Below are 7,346 nucleotides of genomic sequence, written 5' to 3' on the forward strand. Positions count from 1 at the left end.
GGGGGGGGGGGGGGGGGGGGTCACCTGCCGGAGGGCATCCAGCTCACAGGCAATGCTGCCACCTGCTGACGGGTCTGGGGGCTAGCAGGCGCCGTGGATAAAGACAGTACGTCTTTCCACGTGGAAAACATACGTGGAGTTTTGCATGAACCGTACTTTACTTTTCTGCCCCACAGTGGATCCTAAAATCGTCTTAGTGCACTTGGGGTAAAGGAAAGCACGAGGTCAGACGCCTGCCTCTGACACTGGTGTGGCCACGACGCAGGGCTGCATCACCGCGGGGAGGGTGAATGGGTGGGAGAAGGTGGGAGAGGGTTTGCGGGGGATGGGAGGGTCGAGGAACAACGCAGCAAGAGGCAAGATTGACTTTCCACCCCTGCCTTTCACGAGGTGCCGTGCGACCTGCCTCCTAACTTACAGAGACGCAGTTTAGCTTCTGACGCAAGCAGGGGTGAGGCTGTCACTGCGAAACCCTGTGCTTTGCTTTACCGGAGTGAATTTCCGCGGGTCCTCCTGTGATTCCGTTGAGTATTAGACCCTTGCGTGTGGGGAAAAGATAGGCCAGCTGTCTTGTTATGGGTCACTGTCCTGTCGCCCTTTGACTCCGGGCACAATGGCCAGGCGTCTGGACGTCAGGGAGGCTGGGAAGGCCAGTCGTCTATCCAGTCCAGGCTCAGAAAACCCAAAGAGCTTCTCTGCCTATGTCAGGAAGCTGCGCTGGGAGCCCGACAACGTTCAGGCCACAGAACCTGGCCGTACCGTAGATCCCTGAAAGACACTAAAGTTTGTACATTCGAAATGAACTAGAAAAGCCCGAAGCTGTCACTTTAATGCTGTATTTTCATACAGTTTGCTCAAGGCACACCTACTGGCCTTTTTTCTTTTTCTTTTTGGTAGTTCATAGCAGTGGGCTTTGAAGCTAGGAAGCTAAGGTTTAAAACACTGAGGTAAAAATGGAAGGCCCTGGTTAGTGTATCTTCCATCTAAGAAGGCTAAGAATTTGAGGGGTTTAAACTGTTGCAGTTCTCCCTTATTTCACTCATCTGACCAGTTTTGGCCTCGGTGATTTTACTGAAGATTCTAAGGAATATGAGGACTAGTTTGGGGGGGGGTTCCTCTCGATTTAGAGGCCACTTCTCAAAAAGCAGAATGGAAGCCGGTAGCTATTCCTACACAAACGTACACAAGCGTGTGCATAAAAATGCCAGTTTGGGGTAAACCTTTCCTAAGGAAAAACACTATTACAAACAAACATTTGTAGTAAATATTTGCATCATCTTTTTAGATGAGGAAAACAATGCTTTCCAAACCATGTGGAGTAATTCCACACTATTTATAAGAAATGAATCTGGACTGGGCTCTTTCCCCGCTGTGTCTGTGCCGTTCCTGTCGCTCTGGCCCTGATCTGGCAGGGGGTCGCTGCTGGTGCCATGAGCAGGCCTGAGCCTCTGGAGGGCGGGTTACATTCCCCGAGAGCAGGGAACAGAAGCGGTGCTGATGTGAACACACTAGACTAGACCCTTTTACTCTTTTGGGACAGGAGGGATTTGTAGGTAAAACATCTGTAAAGTCAGGACGTTTTATCCTTGAGTGATGAGAAAACACCTCGTGCTCTCACAGCTCAGTTCTCCTTTGTGACAGGCGGCCCCGGGAGTGTGGAGTTGTGACTTCTCAGCATGGAGGCCTTTGTGTCGTCTGTTTGTCACCGTCCATGACGGAGCAGTGCTGGAGAGCTGGCCCAGGTGCTTGAGGACGACAGGGGACCGACTGGACCCTCACTCGTACTCGGGCCACCCGGTACCCTAATCCCGTTTACCAACTCCTCGCACTAGCTTTCCGGCTCCTTTAAAAAGGAGTTTGCATGAGTAACGTACACGTCTGAGTTTGCATAAGTAATGCTTATTAAATAATAACTTTCAGCATTCGGGGCGTTTCCTCCAGATGAAAATAATGTGCTCTAGCTCAGCTCTCTTCAGAAGCAGGGGGTCGGGTGTTGCTTGACAGCAGCTCAGGGAAGGACCCCCCGCTCCCGCCTGCTGGGGACCGGCCTCCCCGGTGATGGGTAAAGTCAGGGGTGGTCACCGGGCACAGTCTTTCACCCTCGTCAAGCCTCTTTCCCCGTTTATAAAATTAAATGTTCGGAATCCACCAGCTTTGGGGAAACACAAATCCGGAGACAGGGAAGTCAAACACAGTCGAGACTCCGTGCGTCCGCGGGCCGCATCCACATCCCGCCTGTGTGACCGGGATGCTGTCCACTCTCACAGATGAAAGCGAATGCACAGGACGTGGGGCATTTGTCCTTTACACAAAGTGGAAGAGTGATGAGATAATAAAAAACTTACGTCTTCTTTTAAGAAAATATGTGCACTTTCCTGGGTTAACAAACAGGAGATGGAGGAATTCCACTTGGATTGTTTTGTTTGGGGGGGATGTCAATGTACCCCGTCTCGGGGCCGTTACTTCTGCTCTCGTGCCGACTTCCTCTTGCCCTAAACGGGAGGAGCGGCTTTGTCCATGGTACCCAGCGCTCCAGGTGGTACAGGCAGCTCCAGCAGGCCACATCAGAGCCACCCCTGCGAAAGAGGAAAAGGCTGAAACTGATCAGTTGTGGACATTTAAAGGTACAGACGTCTGGAAATACCCCTTTTCTATCCGAGACCTGAGTGTTCACTCTTTTTCCCAGCTGTGCGCTCACCTTGGAGACGCTCTAAATTCTTAATAGTTGGCACTGATCCAAATATGAGGTCTCCTCTGTCTGACAACATTCACTTTTCAGAACACTTAACTTGCTCCGCACTGTTTGAGCAAAGCACCTTGACAAGATGAGACAGAGGTGTGGCCTGGGCACTGGCTCGGGATTCGACGCAGCTTTCCGATTTCTAATCCTTTGCTTGGCCCAGGACCCACCTGATTTCACCAAAAGCCTCGACCCTGACTCCTCAGGGGTCACGGTGGCACACAATTTAGGTCTTGCCCTCTATTAAAGGGACAGAATTAACTTTTAAAAGGGGGTGATGCAGAGGGGGAAGGGCAGCAGAGGGGGCAACCACGGGTTGACTCACTGGCCCCCTGGCCGCAGCAGAGCCCTGGGAGCAGAGGAACGGTTGTCAGAAGCTGCATGAGGTCTTGGTTTTGTTTTACAAATCTGATCTCTTAATAAGGGGTTCTTATCCTTTGGAAACACAGTGGTCCCTGGGGGCCACTCCTCTCTCCCCTTTGAAAACTTGAGTTCAGATTCTCTAAGTCGGAAGGGAAGGGTTTTACTTATATTGCAAGATCAACATCTAATAACCACTGTGGGAAAGCACCTGGATTTGGGGGATAAGCCGTGCTTCGATTTACATATCGTATGTCTCCGTGTAAGAGAAGGCTCTTACCGTTAAAAAGAAACTGCCATCAAAGGAACATTGGCTTTTTCAGATCTTTGCTGTTGATTTCAATCATGAAAGAATAATGATCAGTTTGAATTTTCTTAACTGTTTAAGGATGTACCGTAAGTTAGGCAAGCATCCTTGTCACTGCTGCCAAAGGTGGGATAAATCAAGTGGGCCCTCCCCGCCTTAGGACGGAGGAATTGGGCAGGAAGGCATCTATGGCAGGGAGAATTATTCAGCAACACCCAGCACTCTTAGCTAGAGGCCTGTCGTGGTCTTGAGGAGGCTGCAGACACTGTCTGAAGCCCGCCGACCCCGCCGTTCACTTACACATCATCTTTTCAGCAGATGTTTCATGGCTTTTGCCCCATGAGTCTTGGACAAGTACGCGGAACCCTTTCCTGACTGCCACCAACACAATTCCTACTGAGGTTTATTGCTTCTAGATGATAAAGTTTACACTAAGTTCCTATTTTGTTTTTTCAGTGCTGAAGTTTTGGCAAATACCTGAGCCAGGTTTTTCCTGTTATTCTAAAAAGTGCCCTGAAGTGCCTCTTAACTTGTGCGCCACCCACATATTACATATCCACTTATGTTCTTAGCGCTTCTGTTCTTAAAAAGCATTTCCTTCCATTCCTGTAGGTATGGTGAGGCCAAATCCACTTTTACTCCCTTTCAAGTGGAGCTTGTCCATCCTGGGTTCAGACAGCCACCACTCGCTTCTGGGAGGTCGCCTTCCTGGAAACCAAGGTGCGATCAGTAGCTGATCCTCCTCGTGGAGTGGAAGGGGGCTGGACTTAGTGGCTGGCTGACTTTAGGCGAGCAGTATTCTCATCTGGAAAAGAGGGTACCTTTCAGCAGGTTGCTTTGAGGACTCGGAGAAATTTTCAAGTACCAGGCAGAGCACATCATTGGTTCTCAACCCTGATTCCTTTCTTTTCTGTCAAAAAAGGTTGAGGGATAAGCAGTCACCTCTGACTGATGCAAGGAGGTTTATTCATCTTTCCCGAGACACTCAGATACATTCTAAACTATGCCCAGTTCAGGATGAGGACACCAGACCCCTGATCTTAACTTCCAAACAGTAATTTACCAGCCTTGAGTCAAGCTTATATTTAACCTTTAAAGTAAAAACCAAGACAAAGCAGAGAAACAGAAAACCTTCCAGTTATAGTTGGTAGGATTACTTTTTGTACTAAATGAAGGAGGTGAGCACAGAGCCTAAGACTTAGGAGGTGCCCAGATTCTTACTGACTGAATCTGCACAGCCACACGATCTCTTGGAAGAAAAAAATAGCCAAGAACTCACAGCTTGTGGAAGCTTCACGTGCCGTACAGGAAAATGCTAAATCAGAAAAGCCGACCCTGATTCAGAGTCTCTTCTTACTAGGGTTCACACTTTTTTTTTTTTTTTCTCCAGGCAGTAAGCACTGTAACCTAAGAGGGAAGAAAGACATCCACACCTTCCCCAAAGAAAAGGAAGATGGATCTAGTGTCAGGCTCCATTAGACCCACTTGTGATGGCTCTCCAAGAAGGAACAATGCAGCTTTTGTGACAGGCCTGTACAGCAAGCTTGGAAACTTTACAAAACAGTCCTACCCAAGAGAAACCTGGTTCTAGCTCTCTTCCTGGAAAGAGGTGTTGATCCAGGAAAGTTTTGTGCTATTCTTATCGGCTCTTCCTGGGATCAGTATTTAAAAAAAAACAACAAACAAAAAACCCTCAGAAACAAGTAAGACAGACCTCTGCGAAACAGGAATATGAAAAACCCCACTGCTGGCGCATTTATACACTTCCGTTTCCACAGCCCAGCCACAGGGTGTCAGATGATTTAGTTATTGTCTACCAAAGGGAGCTCTTTGCTGGAATTGTTGGTATTCAGCCCCAGTTCAGTCTAAGAACCCTCACCAGGGTTCGAGCGGCCGCCTTCTTAAAATGCAAATGTGCAAGAACTCCAGGCCGGCCTCCCCGCCCCCAGGAAAGTGTCCAACCCGGCGGCTGGCGGGGAATGCTAAGGAGGGGCCCAAGCCCCCGCCCTGCCGCACTGCTCACACTGAGCCTCAGTCCGCATGACTGAGCGCCCTTAACTTTCCCAACAATGGCCCTGGCGCCCTCCCCGCCACCTCGCAGCCTCCCCACACCCCCGTCAGGGTCAAGAAACCCATCTTTCTTCCCACTTCCGTATCTCAGGACGCATTTCTTGAACATCACCCCTAGATCTCATGTCCATGTGGAGAAAAACTGGCCACCCTGGTGAAAATGTGACTCTTACAGATCTGGTTTAAGAAGTTTCATTTTGTTCAGTTTCTTTAAATTTCCATGTTGTTGACAGTTCAGAACCAGAAGTTATATAAATCTCCATTCCAATCACATTTCTAGCAACAAAACACGTGGATGTCAGTGGTGAACCTTATACAGGATAAATTTTTCACCATGAGCACACACCACACAGGCTGCACGGAACTCTGCATCTTATACTTTGACTTCAGAGACACGAAACAGCACCTCCTACTGTGGCCTGGACCCAAACACACACTGCCTTAAAAATAATGCACAGATACAAGGCTTTTGTTTTTGGTTTTTTTTTTTTTCAAAAACATACTTCATATTTCCTCTTTTATTATATAAATATCAGTTTAACCTTTTACTGTAAGAATATAAACGTTTTAAGAGGATCTTTGTTATTATTTATACAAATTCACAAACAGTACAATTAATTGATAAAGGTCTCTGGGTTTCTTTTACTCCATGGTCTCGCATGTTGCTCTGGAGGATTCTAAAAAACAATAAACAAACCAAAACAATCCAACAAAAATGTACGTCCTACACAAAAGTGATTTTTTTTTTTAAAGCCACAAGTCCCAACCCCCATCAAAATAAAGGCATCTACTCCTCCATTTAGAAACAGAATTTTAAAAAACCCACAAACTCCCGTTTTATTAACAGAACAGAGATAAGACATGAATTTCAGTCTCCTCCCCTTCACATTTCAGCCCCGGGGGCTCTGGAAAGCTCCTCAGCTCCCAACAGGAACCCTCACTGTGTGACCTTTAAGTGGGGAAACTTGCAAGAGGGGGAGGGCAGGGCAGAATCTGCATATATAATCATCATTTTCAAGACACAATCTGCATCTCAAACAGACAGACAAAAAAAAACAAAAAAAAAAAACAGTCCAACTCTCATGTCTCCCACACATTTGTGCTATAAATTAAGTCAAGATTTAGGATCACGGCTGGGCCCTCAAATCCCTATGGACAAGGAGAAAAAGGAAAGCAGAGCCAGAATGTGAAGTGGGATACACGGGGTGGATGGGGCTTGGGAAGAAAAGGCAAAACAAAAAAGATGTACAAACCCGATGGGCATCTTTCCAGTCCAGGCACAAAAATGTTTCAGTCTCAAAATATCTCTCTTGTAGAATTCCAGGGCTTCAGAGAAAAAAGTAAACTAAAACGAGGTAGCCAGACACACACACACACACACACACACATATATATATATAATTTATATATATATATATAATATATAGACTATACTCAGCAGAAAAAAAAAGAGACCATGATGTCAACTTTCTTCAAAAAAATTTAAAAAGCAAGACAATACAAATGAAATGATCGTGGGTAGCAGAGTACTGTCAAAGGACTGATGATGAGAGACTGGGATTAGCTGCGAAGTGGAAGGAGGGTGAAAAGGCCGTTGTAGTTGGGTTTCGCTTTTATACGTTTCGAAATAAAAACCAGATCACAGTATTCAAATGAAAGCTTAAGTGAAGGCAGACATTTCCCCCAACTCCCCAGGGCTGAAAGGACTGGTCACTCCCCACCCCCGTTTCCAAATGCAGCGCGGCGGGGATACAGTAGCTCAATCCGTCCTCCAAACCCCTGCTGGAGAGTGGCTGGTGGGTGGCGAGTCCATCTCCGCATCCTCGGGGGAAAAGGAGAGGGTGTGGGTGGCGGAGGGGCCCCCGACGC

Source organism: Lipotes vexillifer, unplaced genomic scaffold, assembly GCF_000442215.2.
Source record: "Lipotes vexillifer unplaced genomic scaffold, Lipotes_vexillifer_v1.1 scaffold395, whole genome shotgun sequence".
In the NCBI taxonomy this organism is placed as follows: domain Eukaryota; kingdom Metazoa; phylum Chordata; class Mammalia; order Artiodactyla; family Lipotidae; genus Lipotes; species Lipotes vexillifer.